The sequence below is a fragment of the Cherax quadricarinatus genome, chromosome 70, assembly GCF_038502225.1.
Source record: "Cherax quadricarinatus isolate ZL_2023a chromosome 70, ASM3850222v1, whole genome shotgun sequence".
Lineage (NCBI taxonomy): Eukaryota > Metazoa > Arthropoda > Malacostraca > Decapoda > Parastacidae > Cherax > Cherax quadricarinatus.
In genome coordinates, this window is record NC_091361.1 from 16,325,992 (window position 1) to 16,342,995 (window position 17,004).

General features: G+C 45.4%; 1 protein-coding gene across 5 annotated transcripts in view; it reads right to left on the reverse strand.

Annotated features, from left to right (window-relative positions):
• Positions 1-2,591, reverse strand: part of Pde11 (Phosphodiesterase 11) — a 580,189-nt gene extending 577,598 nt beyond the window's left edge. For 4 of the 5 annotated variants that reach the window (XM_070099914.1, XM_070099915.1, XM_070099912.1 and 1 more), the window contains exon 1: positions 2,536-2,591. The gene's annotated coding sequence lies outside the window, so the exon portion shown is untranslated. Of the gene's footprint in view, positions 1-2,402 lie in introns of all 5 variants that reach the window. The other variant, XM_070099913.1, reaches the window with a different exon arrangement.
• Positions 2,592-17,004: the final 14,413 nt, after the last annotated feature.

The following is a 17,004-nucleotide window of genomic DNA, read 5'->3' on the forward strand; positions in this document are numbered from 1 at the left end:
ATCTTCATTTTTCCCCATAACTAAGCAGCGGGGAATTTGTCTTTGGGACCATTTTTATTTTCTTTGGGTCAACTGGAAATTTTTGACATGTTTATTTTTCTTCGCCTTCTATCGAAATGACTCTCATTCTTGCATAAATATCGTCTGCAAATGATGATTTGGAAGCTGTAGTTAGTGATCACATTTGTCAGTTATGGGGATAAGGAACAAAAATAGAATAGAACCGTTCCTTCGGGTACTGATGTATGTCTTGCTCATGTAATCTGTTCATTACAAATTTAAATATCCCTTTACTTTCTTTTCCTGTTACACCTATTAACCTCATTTTATGGGTTATTACTCCATGGTCGAAACTGTCAAATGCCTTTACAAATACGTGTACATTACATTAGTGTTTTATTTTCTTTCCATAATTTTGTCATTATGTTATTTAATATATTTATAGATGGGGTTGTAAGAGAAGTAAATGTGAGTCTTGGCAAGAGGCGTGGAGTTAAAAGATAAAGAATCACACGTGAAGTGGGAGTTGTCACAGTTGCTCTTTGCTGATGACACTGTGCTCTTGGGAGATTCTGAAGAGAAGTTGCAGAGGTTGGTGGATGACTGTGGTAGGGTATGCAAAAGAAGAAAATTAAAAGTGAATACAAGAAAGAGTAAGGTTATGAGGATAACAAAAAGATTAGGTGATGAAAGATTGGATATCAGATTGGAGGGAGAGAGTATGGAGGAGGTGAATGTATTCAGATATTTGGGAGTGGACGTGTCAGCGGATGGGTCTGTGAAAGATGAGGTGAATCATAGAATTGATGAGGGAAAAAGGGTGAGTGGTGCACTTAGGAGTCTCTGGAGACAAAACTTTGTCCTTGGAGGCAAAGAGGGGAATGTATGAGAGTATAGTTTTACCAACGCTCTTATATGGGTATGATGCATGGGTTATGAATGTTGCAGCGAGGAGAAGGCTGGAGGCAGTGGAGATGTCATGTCTGAGGGCAATGTGTGGTGTGAATATAATGCAAAGAATTCGTAGTTTGGAAGTTAGGAGGAGGTGCGGGATTACCAAAACTGTTGTTCAGAGGGCTGTGGAAGGGTTGTTGAGGTGGTTCGGACATGTAGAGAGAATGGAACAAAACAAAATGACTTCAAGAGTGTATCTGTCTGTAGTGGAAGGAAGGCGGGGTAGGGGTCGGCCTAGGAAAGGTTGGAGGGAGGGGGTAAAGGAGGTTCTGTGTGCGAGGGGCTTGGACTTCCAGCAGGCATGCGTGAGCGTGTTTGATAGGAGTGAATGGAGACAAATGGTTTTTAATACTTAACGTGCTGTTGGAGTGTGAGCAAAGTAACATTTATGAAGGGATTCAGGGAAACCGGCAGGCCGGACTTGAGTCCTGGAGATGGGAAGTACAGTGCCTGCACTCTGAAGGAGGGGTGTTAATGTTGCAGTTTAAAAACTGTAGTGTAAAGCACCCTTCTGGCAAGACAGTGATGGAGTGAATGATAGTTTAAGTTTTTCTTTTTCGGGCCACCCTGCCTTGGTGGGAATCGGCCAGTGTGTTAATGAATAATAAAAAAAAATGTTGTCATAGTTATTTAATAGTTCTGTGACTGCTTTGTAGTTTTTGTTAATCTCAGCTGCCCACATCTTTATGAAGAGGGGATATATCTGCAGTTTTTTTTCAAGACGGGGACTTCGCTTGAATCGAAGCTCCATCTTCAAAAGATCAAGTACTCTTCCTAATGGAACTTTGAATTTCTTCGTATGTAACGCACTCATTAAATCAGGAACTGGATATTTTTATCCCAAAATATGGATAAAATCTAACTCTTTGGATATATACCGAGAAAAATACACTTCTTACTATACACTTCAGTTTAGAATTGTAAAACACATTAGAAACACTGAACCCATCACTAGTTTGACAAGTACAGCAACTCACCGCAACCTTGGGGCGTCGGAAACCTGGTCCAGCTCTGATATCCTCCACATGATGACAGCACAAATAAAAACAATCAAATAAAAACGAGAATAAACAGTGGCAGAACACGCGAGCATTGTCGCACAAACTGGTAACGACAGTTAGACACAAACTTCTGATAAATCCACCGTGTTCCCTTCACACTGGTAACAACAGTTGGACACAAACTTCTGATAAATCCACCGTGTTCCCTTCACACTTGTAACAACAGTTGGACACAAACTTCTGATAAATCCACCGTGTTCCCTTTACACTGATGGCCCGTGTCCACAATTACCGTATTCGCTTGTGGTTAGCCCACTGTTCTAGTGCACTCATTACCTACTTACAAAACACACACTAAAATTCTCTTACAACATCACCACTTTTTCTCTCCTTGGTATTACACACATATAAGAATAATTTCTGCTTCGCACCACAAATTGCACTTACTGCGCAGAGATTCACTGTATTTTCAAGTCAGAAAACACCTCAGAAGGCTTAGTATATATCAGCTATCTGAAAGCTGAGGGGGTTCCTGAAGACAGGATCACATTAACACAAACACAGACACACACACACACACCAGGTGATAGGCAGGAGTGCCGCGGGACGAGGTGTTATCACGGCGAAGGTTACACCACGACTGTTGAGCTAGACGCCAGAAGGCAGCCAACAACAGGCACCCACACTACTGTTGCTCACCTCTTTCCTTTACCTCTTCTTATTCTTCATTTTGCCTCTGTTTGTCCTCTTCTGTCTCCCGCACGATTCCTATACCATGGTGAATAGTCTAGTAAAACTGGTACAGCTGTTCCGGAATAAGAAAGCGGAAGCATGTACAGCCGAGAATAGCTTATATCGCAGTTTTTGGCAGGCTGCACCCGGATACCCCAACACATACCCAACTGCACCTACACCCGACGCACAACAGTACACACGCACGCACGCACGCACGCACGCACGCACGCACGCACACACACACACACACACACACACACACACACACACACACACACAGTAATAAGGGAGGTACCAGGGCGACGGGACACAGTGGAAGGTGAACACTCAAATAAGTCAGACGTCAAAAAGTACTGTGTGTACTCACCTTATTGTACTCGCCTAGTTGTGGCTGCAGGGGTCGATTCACAGCTCCTGACCCCGCCTCTTCATTGGTCGCTACTAGGTCACTCTTCCTGCACCATGAGCTTTATCATACCTCTTCTTAAAACTATGTATGGATCCTGCCTCCAATATATCACTTCCCAGACTATTCCGCTTCTTGACAACTCTGTGACTGAAGATATACTTCCTAACATCCCTGTGATTCATCTGTGTCTTCAACTTCCAACTGTGCCCTCTTGTTGCTGTGTTCCATCTCTGGAACATTCTGTCTCTGTCCACCTTGTCGATTCCTCTCAGTATTTTATATGTCGTTATCTATCTTGTCGTCCAGTGTCGTCAGGTCGATTTCCTTTACCCTTTAGCTCCGGGACTAGTCTTGTTGCAAACCTTTGCACTTTCTCTAGTTTCCTTACGTGCTTGGCTAGGTGTGAGTTCCAAACTGGTGCTGCATACTCCAATATGTTGTTAGGTAAGACACATATGCAACAGTTAGGTATCTTTATTTCGAAGATACCTAAAGATAGAAATAAAGATACCTAACTGTTGCATATGTCTTACCTAACAACTTGACGGTATTTTATACCATTTTAATATACTCTAATATAGGCCTAACGTACACAATGTACAGGGGCCTAAACGATTTCTTATTGAGATGTCTGAATGATGTTCTTAGGTTTGTTAGTCGCCCGTATGCTGCAGCAGTTATTTGGTTGATGTGCGCCTCAGGAGATGTGCCCGATGGTACACTCGCCTCGAGATACTTTACCTTGGGTTAGGTTTGTAATCTCTGGCCGCCTAGACTGTACTCCGCCTTCATGATTTTGACCTGGTGGGGCTGAACTCCAGGAGCCAGTTGCTGGACCAGGCCTGCAGCCTGTCCAGATCCTTTAGTAGTTCTGCCTGCTCCTCGTCCGATTGAATTCTTTTCATCAGCTTCACATCATCTGCAAACAGGGACACTTCTAAGTCTATTCCTTTCCGTCATGTCGTTCACAAATACCAGAAACAACACCAGTTCAAGGACTGACCCCAGTGGAACCCCGATCGTCACAGGCGCCCACCCTGACACCTCGCCAGGCACCATGACTAGCTGTTGTCTTCCTGACAGGTATTCCCTGATCCATTCCAGTGTCTTCCCTGTTATACCTGCCTGGTCCTCCAGCTTTTGCACTAATTTCTTGTTTGGAACTGTCAGTTCTTACAGTCCAAGAAAACGCAGTCTGCCCACCCCTCTCTCTCTTGTCTTTCTCTCTCTTGTGTGTGTGTACTCAGTTGTACTCACTTAGTTGTGGTTGCAGGAGTCGATTCACAGCTCCTGGGCCCGTCTCTTCACTGGTTGCTACTAGGTCACTCTTCTTGTGTGTGTGTGTATATATATATATATATATATATATATATATATATATATATATATATATATATATATATATGTATATAGGTAGTAGGTTGGTAGACAGCAACCACCCAGGGAGGTACTACCGTCCTGCCAAGTGAGTGTAAAACGAAAGCCTGTAATTGTTTTACATGATGGTAGGATTGCTGGTGTCTTTTGTCTGTCTCATAAATATGCAAGATTACAGGTACGTCTTGCTACTTCTACTTACACTTAGGTCACACTACACATACATGTACATGTTTATTTATACACACTCATCTGAGTTTTCTTTGATTTTATCTTAATAGTTCTTGGTCTTATTACTTTTCCTTTTATATCCATGGGGAAGTGGAATAAGAATCTTTCCTCCGTAAGCCATGCGTGTTGTAAAAGTCAACTAAAATGCCGGGAACAATGGGCTAGTAACCCATTTTCCTGTAAAGATTACTAAAAAGAATAAGTAGAAGAAAATTGTCAAAGTGGGAAGTCTGAACGTGCATGGATGTTGTGCAGATGATAAGAAAGAGATGATTGTGGATGTTATGAATGAGAAGAAGCTGGATGTCCTGGCTTTAAATGAAACAAAGCTGAAGGGGGTGGGAGAGTTTCAGTGGAGAGGAATAAATGGGATTAGGTCAGGGGTTTCAAATAGAGTTAGAGCTAAAGAAGGAGTAGCAATAATGTTGAAGGATAAGCTATGGCAGGAAAAGAGGGACTACAAATGCATAAATTCAAGGATTATGTGGAGTAAAATAAAGATTGGATGTGAAAAGTGGGTTATAGTAAGCGTATATGCACCTGGAGAAGAGAGAAGTGTAGAGGAGAGAGAGAGATTCTGGGAAATGTTGAGTGAATGCGTGGGGAGTTTTGAATCAAGTGTGAGAGTAATGGTGGTTGGGGATTTCAATGCTAAAGTGGGTAAAAATGTTATGGAGGGAGTAGTAGGTAAATTTGGGGTGCCAGGGGTAAATGTAAATGGGGAGCCTTTAATTGAGCTATGTGTAGAAAGAAATTTGGTAATAAGTAATACATATTTTATGAAAAAGAGGATAAATAAATATACAAGGTATGATGTAGCACGTAATGAAAGTAGTTTGTTAGATTATGCATTGGTGGATAAAAGGTTGATGGGTAGGCTCCAGGATGTACATGTTTATAGAGGGGCAACTGATATATCAGATCCTTATTTAGTTGTAGCTACAGTTAGAGTAAGAGGTATATGGGAAAAGAGGAAGGTGGCAACAACAAGTAAGAGGGAGGTGAAAGTGTATAAACTAAGGGAGGAGGAAGTTCGGGCGAGATATAAGCAACTATTGGCAGAAAGGTGGGCTAGTGCAAAGATGAGTAGTGGGGGGGTTGAAGAGGGTTGGAATAGTTTTAAAAATGCAGTATTAGAATGTGGGGCAGAAGTTTGTGGTTATAGGAGGGTGGGGGCAGGAGGAAAGAGGAGTGATTGGTGGAATGATGAAGTAAAGGGTGTGATAAAAGAGAAAAAGGTAGCTTACGAGAGGTTTTTACAAAGCAGAAGTGTTATAAGAAGAGCAGAGTATATGGAGAGTAAAAGAAAGGTGAAGAGAGTGGTGAGAGAGTGCAAAAGGAGAGGCACTGTCAAGAAATTTTAATGAAAATAAGAAAAAATTTTGGAGTGAGTTAAACAAGTTAAGAAAGCCTAGGGAAAGTATGGATTTGTCCGTTAAAAACAGAGTAGGGGAGTTAGTAGATGGGGAGATGGAGGTATTAGGTAGATGGCGAGAATATTTTGAGGAACTTTTAAATGTTGAGGAAGAAAGGGAGGCGGTAATTTCATGCACTGGCCAGGGAGGTATACCATCTTTTAGGAGTGAAGAAGAGCAGAATGTAAGTGTGGTGGAGGTACGTGAGGCATTACGTAGAATGAAAGGGGGTAAAGCAGCTGGAACTGATGGGATCATGACAGAAATGTTAAAAGCAGGGGGGGAAATAGTGTTGGAGTGGTTGGTACTTTTGTTTAATAAATGTATGAAAGAGGGGAAGGTACCTAGGCATTGGCGGAGAGCATGTATAGTCCCTTTATATAAAGGGAAAGGGGACAAAAGAGATTGTAAAAATTATAGAGGAATAAGTTTACTGAGTATACCAGGAAAAGTATACGGTAGAGTTATAATTGAAAGAATTAGAGGTAAGACAGAATGTAGAATTGCGGATGAGCAAGGAGGCTTCAGAGTGGGTAGGGGATGTGTAGATCAAGTGTTTACATTGAAGCATATATGTGAACAGTATTTAGATAAAGATAGGGAAGTTTTTATTGCATTTATGGATTTAGAAAAGGCATATGATAGAGTGGATAGAGGAGCAATGTGGCAGATGTTGCAAGTTAATGGAATAGGTGGTAAGTTACTAAATGCTGTGAAGAGCTTTTATGAGGATAGTGAGGCTCAGGTTAGGGTGTGTAGAAGAGAGGGAGAATACTTCCCGGTAAAAGTAGGTCTTAGACAGGGATGTGTAATGTCACCATGGTTATTTAATATATTTATACATGGGGTTGTAAAAGAAGTAAATGCTAGGGTGTTCGGGAGAGGGGTGGGATTAAATTATGGGGAATCAAATTCAAAATGGGAATTGACACAGTTACTTTTTGCTGATGATACTGTGCTTATGGGAGATTCTAAAGAAAAATTGCAAAGGTTAGTGGATGAGTATGAGAATGTGTGTAAAGGTAGAAAGTTGAAAGTGAACATAGAAAAGAGTAAGGTGATGAGGGTATCAAATGATTTAGATAAAGAAAAATTGGATATCAAATTGGGGAGGAGGAGTATGGAAGAAGTGAATGTTTTCAGATACTTGGGAGTTGACGTGTCGGCGGATGGATTTATGAAGGATGAGGTTAATCATAGAATTGATGAGGGAAAAAAGGTGAGTGGTGCGTTGAGGTATATGTGGAGTCAAAAAAAGTTATCTATGGAGGCAAAGAAGGGAATGTATGAAAGTATAGTAGTACCAACACTCTAATATGGATGTGAAGCTTGGGTGGTAAATGCAGCAGCGAGGAGACGGTTGGAGGCAGTGGAGATGTCCTGTCTAAGGGCAATGTGTGGTGTAAATATTATGCAGAAAATTCGGAGTGTGGAAATTAGGAGAAGGTGTGGAGTTAATAAAAGCATTAGTCAGAGGGCAGAAGAGGGGTTGTTGAGGTGGTTTGGTCATTTAGAGAGAATGGATCAAAGTAGAATGACATGGAAAGCATATAAATCTATAGGGGAAGGAAAGAGGGGTAGGGGTCGTCCTCGAAAGGGTTGGAAAGAGGGGGTAAAGGAGGTTTTGTGGGCGAGGGGCTTGGACTTCCAGCAAGCGTGCATGAGCATGTTAGATAGGAGTGAATGGAGACGAATGATACTTGGGACCTGACGATCTGTTGGAGTGTGAGCAGGGTAATATTTAGTGAAGGGATTCAGGGAAACCGGTTATTTTCATATAGTCGGACTTGAGTCCTGGAAATGGGAGGTACAATGCCTGCACTTTAAAGGAGGGGTTTGGGATATTGGCAGTTTGGAGGGATATGTTGTGTATCTTTACACGTATATGCTTCTAAACTGTTGTATTCTGAGCACCTCTGCAAAAGCAGTGATAATGTGTGAGTGTGGTGAAAGTGTTGAATGATGATGAAAGTATTTTCTTTTTGGGGATTTTCTTTCTTTTTTTTGGGTCACCCTGCCTCGGTGGGAGACGACCAACTTGTTGAAAAAAAAAAAAAAAAAAAAAAAAAAAAAAAAAAAAAAAAAAAAAAAATATATATATATATATATATATATATATATATATATATATATATATATATATATATATATATATATATATATATATATATGTGTGTGTGTGTGTGTGTGTGTGTGTGTGTGTGTGTGTGTGTGTGTGTGTGTGTGTGTACTCACCTATTTATGGTTGCAGGGGTCGAGTCGTAGCTTCTGGCTCTGCCTCTCTGCTGGCCGCTACTGGTTTCACTCCGACCTTGCTCCGTGAGCCCTATCATACCTATACTTAAAACTATGTATTAGTCCTTCCTCTACCATTTCGCTGTCTTGACACTCCCAATTCCTGAGCACACGGGCTGAAAAAGTATTATCTAACATTCCTGTGACTCATCTGTGCTTTTAACTTCCATCTGTGATCTCGTTTACCTGTGACCCGCGTCTCAGACTCTCACTGTCAACCTTGTCACTTCCTCTCATGTCAACCCTGTCACTTGTTCTTGTGTCACCTTCCTCTCATGACAACCCTGTCACTTCCTCTCAGTCGCCTTCCTCTCATGTCAACCCTGTCACTTCCTCTCATGTCACCTTTGGCCCCTCTCTCTCTTCTAGTGTGGTCAGGTATAGCTCCTCTAGTCTCTCTTCATACCTCTTAGCCCTGGGACCAGTTTCGTTGCGAACCTTTGTACTTTTTCCAGCTTCTTAATATGCTTTACCAGTTGCGGGTTCCATTCTGACGCTTCATGTTCCAAGATGGATCTGACATACGCCGTGTATAAAGTCGTCAATGCCTTCCTTGAAGATGCCGGTAAACTCGCCAGTTTCACGTTTGCAGCGTAAGTTATTCATTAGATGTGTGTCTCAGGTGAAATACTTGGTACTTCTCTTGCAGAAAGGTTTGCAGCTTTTGTCTTTCGAACCTGTACACTGTTTACCGACGATTTTACCCTTCTCCGATTTTCATGGCTCTGCATTTGCTGGGGTTAAATTCCAATACCCACTTGCCAGACCAATCATTCGACTTGTAGCATTCCCTAACCTACTCCTGCTTGTATTCTCCTCATCAGTTGCACATCGTTTGCAGCCACGGCCACAATTGACTCAGTTTCTTGTTATGTTGTAGATATATGCAAGAAATAATACTAAGGAACCCCACCCGTTACACTCACAGTTACTCGTTTCTTCCTTCCTGTTAAGTGTTCCTTGATCTTCTGTAGTGACTGACCTGTAATTTCTGCCTCTTCCTCTAGTTTTTGTATCAGTTTCTTGTGGGGTACTGTATCAAACTCCTTCTTGCAATCCAAAAATATGCAATCAGGTAGTTAGCTGGCGCATGGACAATCAGGGTATGATTTCACACGTATGGCAGGGTTTATGATTTCACACGTCCGCAGCCACTGACCTGAATGACTAACACAACAGTCAGTACCACTGACTACAGAATTCTAGCAGATTTGTGAGACAGGATTTACTCTCTGGAAGAACGTGCAGGTTAATAAATCCATTGTTCTCTTGTTTTGCTTTTGGAGATATTGTACAGGGAATCTGTGAAGAGTTTTGGAGAATTTCCTCAGCTTTTGCTTCTTTTGTCGTAACTCTTCTGTCTGTTTCCTTGTTCTGTTCATCTGCTGCTTTCTCTTAGCCTCCCAATTTTCTCTCTTTATCTTTCATTCCTCCTGTGTTTGATGTTTTATAAAGACTGAGATGAAGGTATAAAGAGTTGCTGCAAGTGTACTCACACTGCAGCCACACACTGTGGGTGTACCCACACTGCAGCCACACACTGTGGGTGTACCCACACTGCAGCCACACACTGTGGGTGTACCCACACTGCAGCCACACACTGTGGGTGTACCCACACTGCAGCCTCACACTGTGGGTGTACCCACACTGCAGCCACACACTGTGGGTGTACCCACACTGCAGCCACACACTGTGGGTGTACCCACACTGCAGCCACACACTGTGGGTGTACCCACACTGCAGCCACACACTGTGGGTGTACCCACACTGCAGCCACACACTGTGGGTGTACCCACACTGCAGCCACACACTGTGGGTGTACCCACACTGCAGCCACACACTGTGGGTGTACCTACACTGCAGCCTCACACTGTGGGTGTACCCACACTGCAGCCTCACACTGTGGGTGTACCCACACTGCAGCCTCACATTGTGGGTGTACCCACACTCAAGCCTCACACTGTGGGTGTACCCACACTGCAGCCGCACACTGTGGGTGCACCCACATAGCAGCCTCACACTGTGGGTGTACCCACACTGCAGCCACACACTGTGGGTGTACCCACACTGCAGCCACACACTGTGGGTGTACCCACACTGCAGCCTCACACTGTGGGTGTACCCACACTGCAGCCTCACACTGTGGGTGTACCCACACTGCAGCCGCACACTGTGGGTGCACCCACACTGCAGCCTCACACTGTGGGTGTACCCACACTGCAGCCACACACTGTGGGTGCATCCACATAGCAGCCTCACACTGTGGGTGTACCCACACTGCAGCCACACACTGTGGGTGTACCCACACTGCAGCCACACACTGTGGGTGTACCCACACTGCAGCCTCACACGGTGGGTGTACCCACACTGCAGCCACACACTGTGGGTGTACCCACACTGCAGCCACCCACTGTGGGTGTACCCACACTGCAGCCACACACTGTGGGTGTACCCACACAGCAGCCTCACACTGTGGGTGTACCCACACTGCAGCCACACACTGTGGGTGTACCCACACAGCAGCCTCACACTGTGGGTGTACCCACACTGCAGCCACACACTGTGGGTGTACCCACACTGCAGCCACACACTGTGGGTGTACCCACACTGCAGCCTCACACTGTGGGTGTACCCACACTGCAGCCACACACTGTGGGTGTACCCACACTGCAGCCACACACTGTGGGTGTACCCACACTGCAGCCTCACACTGTGGGTGTACCCACACTGCAGCCACACACTGTGGGTGCACCCACATAGCAGCCTCACACTGTGGGTGTACCCACACTGCAGCCACACACTGTGGGTGTACCCACACTGCAGCCACACACTGTGGGTGTACCCACACTGCAGCGTCACACTGTGGGTGTACCCACACTGCAGCCACACACTGTGGGTGTACCCACACTGCAGCCACCCACTGTGGGTGTACCCACACTGCAGCCACACACTGTGGGTGTACCCACACAGCATCCTCACACTGTGGGTGTACCCACACTGCAGCCACACACTGTGGGTGTACCCACACAGCAGCCTCACACTGTGGGTGTACCCACACTGCAGCCACACACTGTGGGTGTACCCACACTGCAGCCACACACTGTGGGTGTACCCACACTGCAGCCTCACACTGTGGGTGTACCCACACTGCAGCCACACACTGTGGGTGTACCCACACTGCAGCCACACACTGTGGGTGTACCCACACTGCAGCCACACACTGTGGGTGTACCCACACTGCAGCCTCACACTGCGGATGATCCAGCAATATATAACTATAATATACAGTGCCTCGCACACTGCTCATATATCAAATATTGTTACAAAATCTTCAAGGTCATCAATCAGGTCCAGTTTCTTGAAGCTCTTTAAAGTGCATTCCTCTCAGTGTGTGTGTGTGTGTGTGTGTGTGTGTGTGTGTGTGTGTGTGTGTGTGTGTGTGTGTGTGTGTGTGTGTGTGTGTGTGTATGTGTATGTGTGTTTGTGTTTGTGTGTTAGTGTGTTTGTGTGTTGTGTGTGTGTGTGTGTGTGTGTGTGTGTGTGTGTGTGTGTGTGTGTGTGTGTTTGTGTGTGTGTGTGTGTGTGTGTATGTGTGTTTGTGTTTGTGTGTTAGTGTGTTTGTGTGTTTCTGTGTGTGTGTGTGTGTGTGTGTGTGTGTGTGTGTGTGTGTGTGTGTGTGTGTGTGTGTGTGTGTGTGTATGTGTATGTGTGTTTGTGTTTGTGTGTTAGTGTGTTTGTGTGTTAGTGTGTGTGTGTGTGTGTGTGTGTGTGTGTGTGTGTGTGTGTGTGTGTGTGTGTGTGTGTGTGTGTGTGTATGTGTATGTGTGTTTGTGTTTGTGTGTTAGTGTGTTTGTGTGTTAGTGTGTTTGTGTGTTTGTGTGTGAGTGTGTGTGTGTGTGTGTGTGTGTGTGTGTGTGTGTGTGTGTGTGTGTGTGTGTGTGTGTGGAAATGGGAAGTACAATGACTGCACTCTAAATGAGGGGTTCGGGATATTAGCAGTTTGGAGAGATATGTTGTGTATCTTTATACGTATATGCTTCTAAACTGTTGTATTCTGAGCACCTCTGCAAAAACAGTGATTATGTGTGAGTGTGGTGAAAGTGTTGAATGATGATGAAAGTATTTTCTTTTTGGGGATTTTCTTTCTTTTTGGGTCACCCTGCCTCAGTGGGAGACGGCCGACTTGTTGGAAAAACAAAAACGAAAATATATGTCGTGCCGAATAGGTTAAACTTGCGATTTTGTCTTAAATAGTAACACTCTTCTTGCCGAGTAAGGGAAGCGAAAATCTGTGCATGTATTAATTTCGCGAAAATCATTCTGACCCCAACAAATAAAAAATATCTAATTGCGTTTGCTTATTAAATTATTGAAAACGTATCTAAAACATATTTAGTTGGTTTAGGCTAAATTAACTTGCGCTTGTTGTAATAAGGTTGGATAAATTTTCCTCTTACCTGCTGAGTGTAGGCCTCCTTGTACCCGCTGAGTGTAGGCTCCCTTGTACTCGCTGAGTGTAGGCTCCCTTGTACCCGCTGTGTGTAGGCTCCCTTGTACCCGCTGAGTGTAGGCTCCCTTGTACCCGCTGAGTGTAGGCTCCCTTGTACCCGCTGAGTGTAGGCTCCCTTGTACCCGCTGAGTGTAGGCTCCCTTGTACCTGCTGAGTGTAGGCCCCCTTGTACCCGCTGAGTGTAGGCCCCCTTGTACCCGCTGAGTGTAGGCTCCCTTGTACCCGCTGAGTGTAGGCTCCCTTGTACCCGCTGAGTGTAGGCTCCCTTGTACCCGCTGAGTGTAGGCTCCCTTGTACCCGCTGAGTGTAGGCTCCCTTGTACCCGCTGAATGTAGGCTTCCTTGTACCCGCTGAGTGTAGGCTCCCTTGTACCCGCTGAGTGCAGGCCCCCTTGTACCCGCTGAGTGCAGGCCCCCTTGTACCCGCTGAGTGCAGGCCCTCTTGTACCCGCTGAGTGTAGGCTCCCTTGTACCCGCTGAGTGTAGGCTCCCTTGTACCCGCTGAGTGTAGGCCCCCTTGTACCCGCTGAGTGTAGGCCCCCTTGTACCCGCTGAGTGTAGGTTTCCTTCTACCCGCTGAGTGTAGGCTCCCTTGTACCCGCTGAGTGTAGGCCCCCTTGTACCCGCTGAGTGTAGCCTTCCTTCTACCCGCTGAGTGTAGGCTCCCTTGTACCCGCTGAGTGTAGGCCCCCTTGTACCCGCTGAGTGTAGGCCCCCTTGTACCCGCTGAGTGTAGGCTTCCTTCTACCCGCTGAGTGTAGGCTCCCTTGTACCCGCTGAGTGTAGGCCCCCTTGGACCCGCTGAGTGTAGGCCCCCTTGTACCCGCTGAGTGTAGGCTCCCTTGTACCCGCTGAGTGTAGGCTTCCTTCTACCCGCTGAGTGTAGGCTACCTTGTACCCGCTGAGTGTAGGCCCCCTTGTACCCGCTGAGTGTAGGCACCCTTCTACCCGCTGAGTGTATGCCCCCTTGTGCCCGCTGAGTGTAGGCTCCCTTCTACCCGCTGAGTGTAGGCTCCCTTTTACCCGCTGAGTGTAGGCTCCCTTCTACCCGCTGAGTGTAGGCTCCCTTCTACCCGCTGAGTGTTGGCTCCCTTGTACCCGCTGAGTGTAGGCTCCCTTGTACCCGCTGAGTGTAGGCTCCCTTGTACCCGCTGAGTGTAGGCTCCCTTGTACCCGCTGAGTGTAGGCTCCCTTTTACCAGCTGAGTGTAGGCTCCCTTGTACCCGCTGAGTGTAGGCTCCCTTGTACCCGCTGAGTGTAGGCTCCTTGTACCCGCTGAGTGTAGGCTCCCTTGTACCCGCTAAGTGTAGGCTCCCTTGTACCCGCTGAGTGTAGGCTCCCTTGTACCCGCTGAGTGTAGGCTAGCTTGTACCTGCAGAGTGTAGGCTCCCTTGTACCCGCTGAGTGTAGGCTCCCTTGTACCCGCTGAGTGTAGGCTCCCTTGTACCCGCTCAGTGTAGGCTCCCTTGTACCCGCTGAGTGTAGGCTCCCTTGTACCCGCTCAGTGTAGGCTCCCTTGTACCCGCTGGGTGTAGGCTCCCTTGTACCCGCTGAGTGTAGGCTCCCTTCTACCCGCTGAGTGTAGGCTCCATTTTACCCGCAGAGTGTAGGCTCCCTTGTACCCGCTGAGTGTAGGCTTCCTTGTACCCGATGAGTGTAGGCTCCCTTGTACTCGCTGAGTGTAGGCCCCCTTGTACCCGCTGAGTGTAGGCTCCCTTGTACCCGCTGAGTGTAGGCTCCCTTGTACCTGCTGAGTGTAGGCCCCCTTGTACCCGCTGAGTGTAGGCTCCCTTGTACCCGCTGAGTGTAGGCTCCCTTGTACCCGCTGAGTGTAGGCTCCCTTGTACCTGCTGAGTGTAGGTTCTCTTGTACCCGCTGAGTGTAGGCTTCCTTGTACCTGCTGAGTGTAGGCTTCCTTGTACACGCTGAGTGTAGGCTTCCTTGTACCTGCTGAGTGTAGGCTTCCTTATACCTGCTGAGTGTAGGCTTCCTTGTACCTGCTGAGTGTAGGCTTCCTTGTACCTGCTGAGTGTAGGCTTCCTTGTACCTGCTGAGTGTAGGCTTCCTTGTACCTGCTGAGTGTAGGCTTCCTTGTACCTGCTGAGTGTAGGCTCCCTTGTACCTGCTGAGTGTAGGCTTCCTTGTACCTGCTGAGTGTAGGCTTCCTTGTACCTGCTGAGTGTAGGCTCCCTTGTACCTGCTGAGTGTAGGTTCTCTTGTACCCGCTGAGTGTAGGCTTCCTTGTACCTGCTGAGTGTAGGCTTCCTTGTACCTGCTGAGTGTAGGCTTCCTTGTACCTGCTGAGTGTAGGCTTCCTTGGTGTGTAGAATATTGTAGGAGAAACAGTACAAGAAGATCACAAGAAGCAATCGTTAATTTATCCACCCAAGAAAGTCATGTGATGACAGTCTTCAGTGCTCATTAAGAACACTGTAAAAGCTATCATCACATTAAGAGGTGTAATCTTGAAAGTATGGCGGCCCGTTGCTCGGTGGATGCACCGCTAGGTCACACCTGAACGGCAGAGGTTCGATCATGGGCGAGTTGTCACTTTAACACAAGTCTCCTCACACCTGCATATCTACTATATAAGCAGATGGGTGTTAGCCGACTGACGTGTGTCGCATTCTTGGGGATAGTGATACAAAACATGGCTGGGCTCTGAATTGAGCTCTTGATTTAAGGACTGAGGTCTGTTCCTCTATCCCTGGATAGAAGTTGATTGCTTTCCGTTACCAAGTGAGTTTCTCCGTGAATAATAATAATAATAATAATAATAATAATAATAATAATAATAATAATAATAATAATAATAATAATAATAATAATCATAATTATAAATAACTAGAAAAGGCACAATACCGTGACTGGAACGATACACAAATAACCCGCACATAGAAGATAGGAGCTTACGACGACGTTTCGGTCCGTCTTGGACCATTTACAAAGTCAGTGTGACTTTATAAATGGTCCAAGTCGGACCCCAACGTCGTCGTATGCTCCTCTCTTCTATGTACGGGTTATTTGTGTAATAATTATAGTAATAAAAAGAAATCTGAATTAAGCTGATGCAGAATAACAGCTGCTAATCTATAAATTCAATGGTGTTACAATTTTACTTAACACAGAGTGTACGTGAGTGTACGTGGTAGATCACTTGTATTCACTGCAGTAGTATAACCGTTGCAACCATCATGTTTACTGGACCCAGACGAGAAGCTGGAGTACATCGTGATAGATTTACCAGAGGGCTGAGACTCCCTCACCACTCTTCAATAGTGTTAGAAAAGAGGTTGGGAAATCAAGAGTGAAAGTGAAAGCTTGTTTTTAGGCTTGAACTCAAAAATGAGTAAAAATCTTTTAGTGTTAGTCTCACACACTAATCAGCTGTAAGCTTGTTAGCACAGTGGATGTACATGTGTTTGGGATCCTTCAGAGGTCAAAACATGTTACTACGTACGTGGAAAGTATAAATTTTAGAGTCATTGTCATAATATATTCTATTTTTTCAATAAATAAGAAACAGTGGTGTAACATAAGCTGTCTGGCATCCCCCAGCAGGTTAACAACACTAGTTAAGTCATGCAAACGTCAAATTGACAGAATTATTTACAAACACAGAGCAGATGTTTTATATGTCAGGAAGCGGAAAAGAATGACGAAAAATGTACCTACACCATGATGTACCAACACCATGTTGTACCATCACCATGTTGTACCAATACCATGTTGTACCAACACCATGTTGTACCAACACCATGTTGTACCAACACCATATTGTACCAACACTATGTTGTACCAACACCATGTTGTACCAACACCATTTTGTACCAACACCATGTTGAAATGGAAACCCCAGAAGTATCACATCTAATCCACAGACAATAATGCCTACACAGCAACCAAAATTTTTATTAGCTGGTTCCTCACCGAGTCCTATGTACTATTTACAGCTTTCACAGAGACCCGTTATTAATGGATACACTAATTAGATGAGACCGGAAAAAATACGCGTCACAGTTCTGCCACTGAAATATTATAATTAAAATTTAAGCATGGTACTTTTATATAAATTACA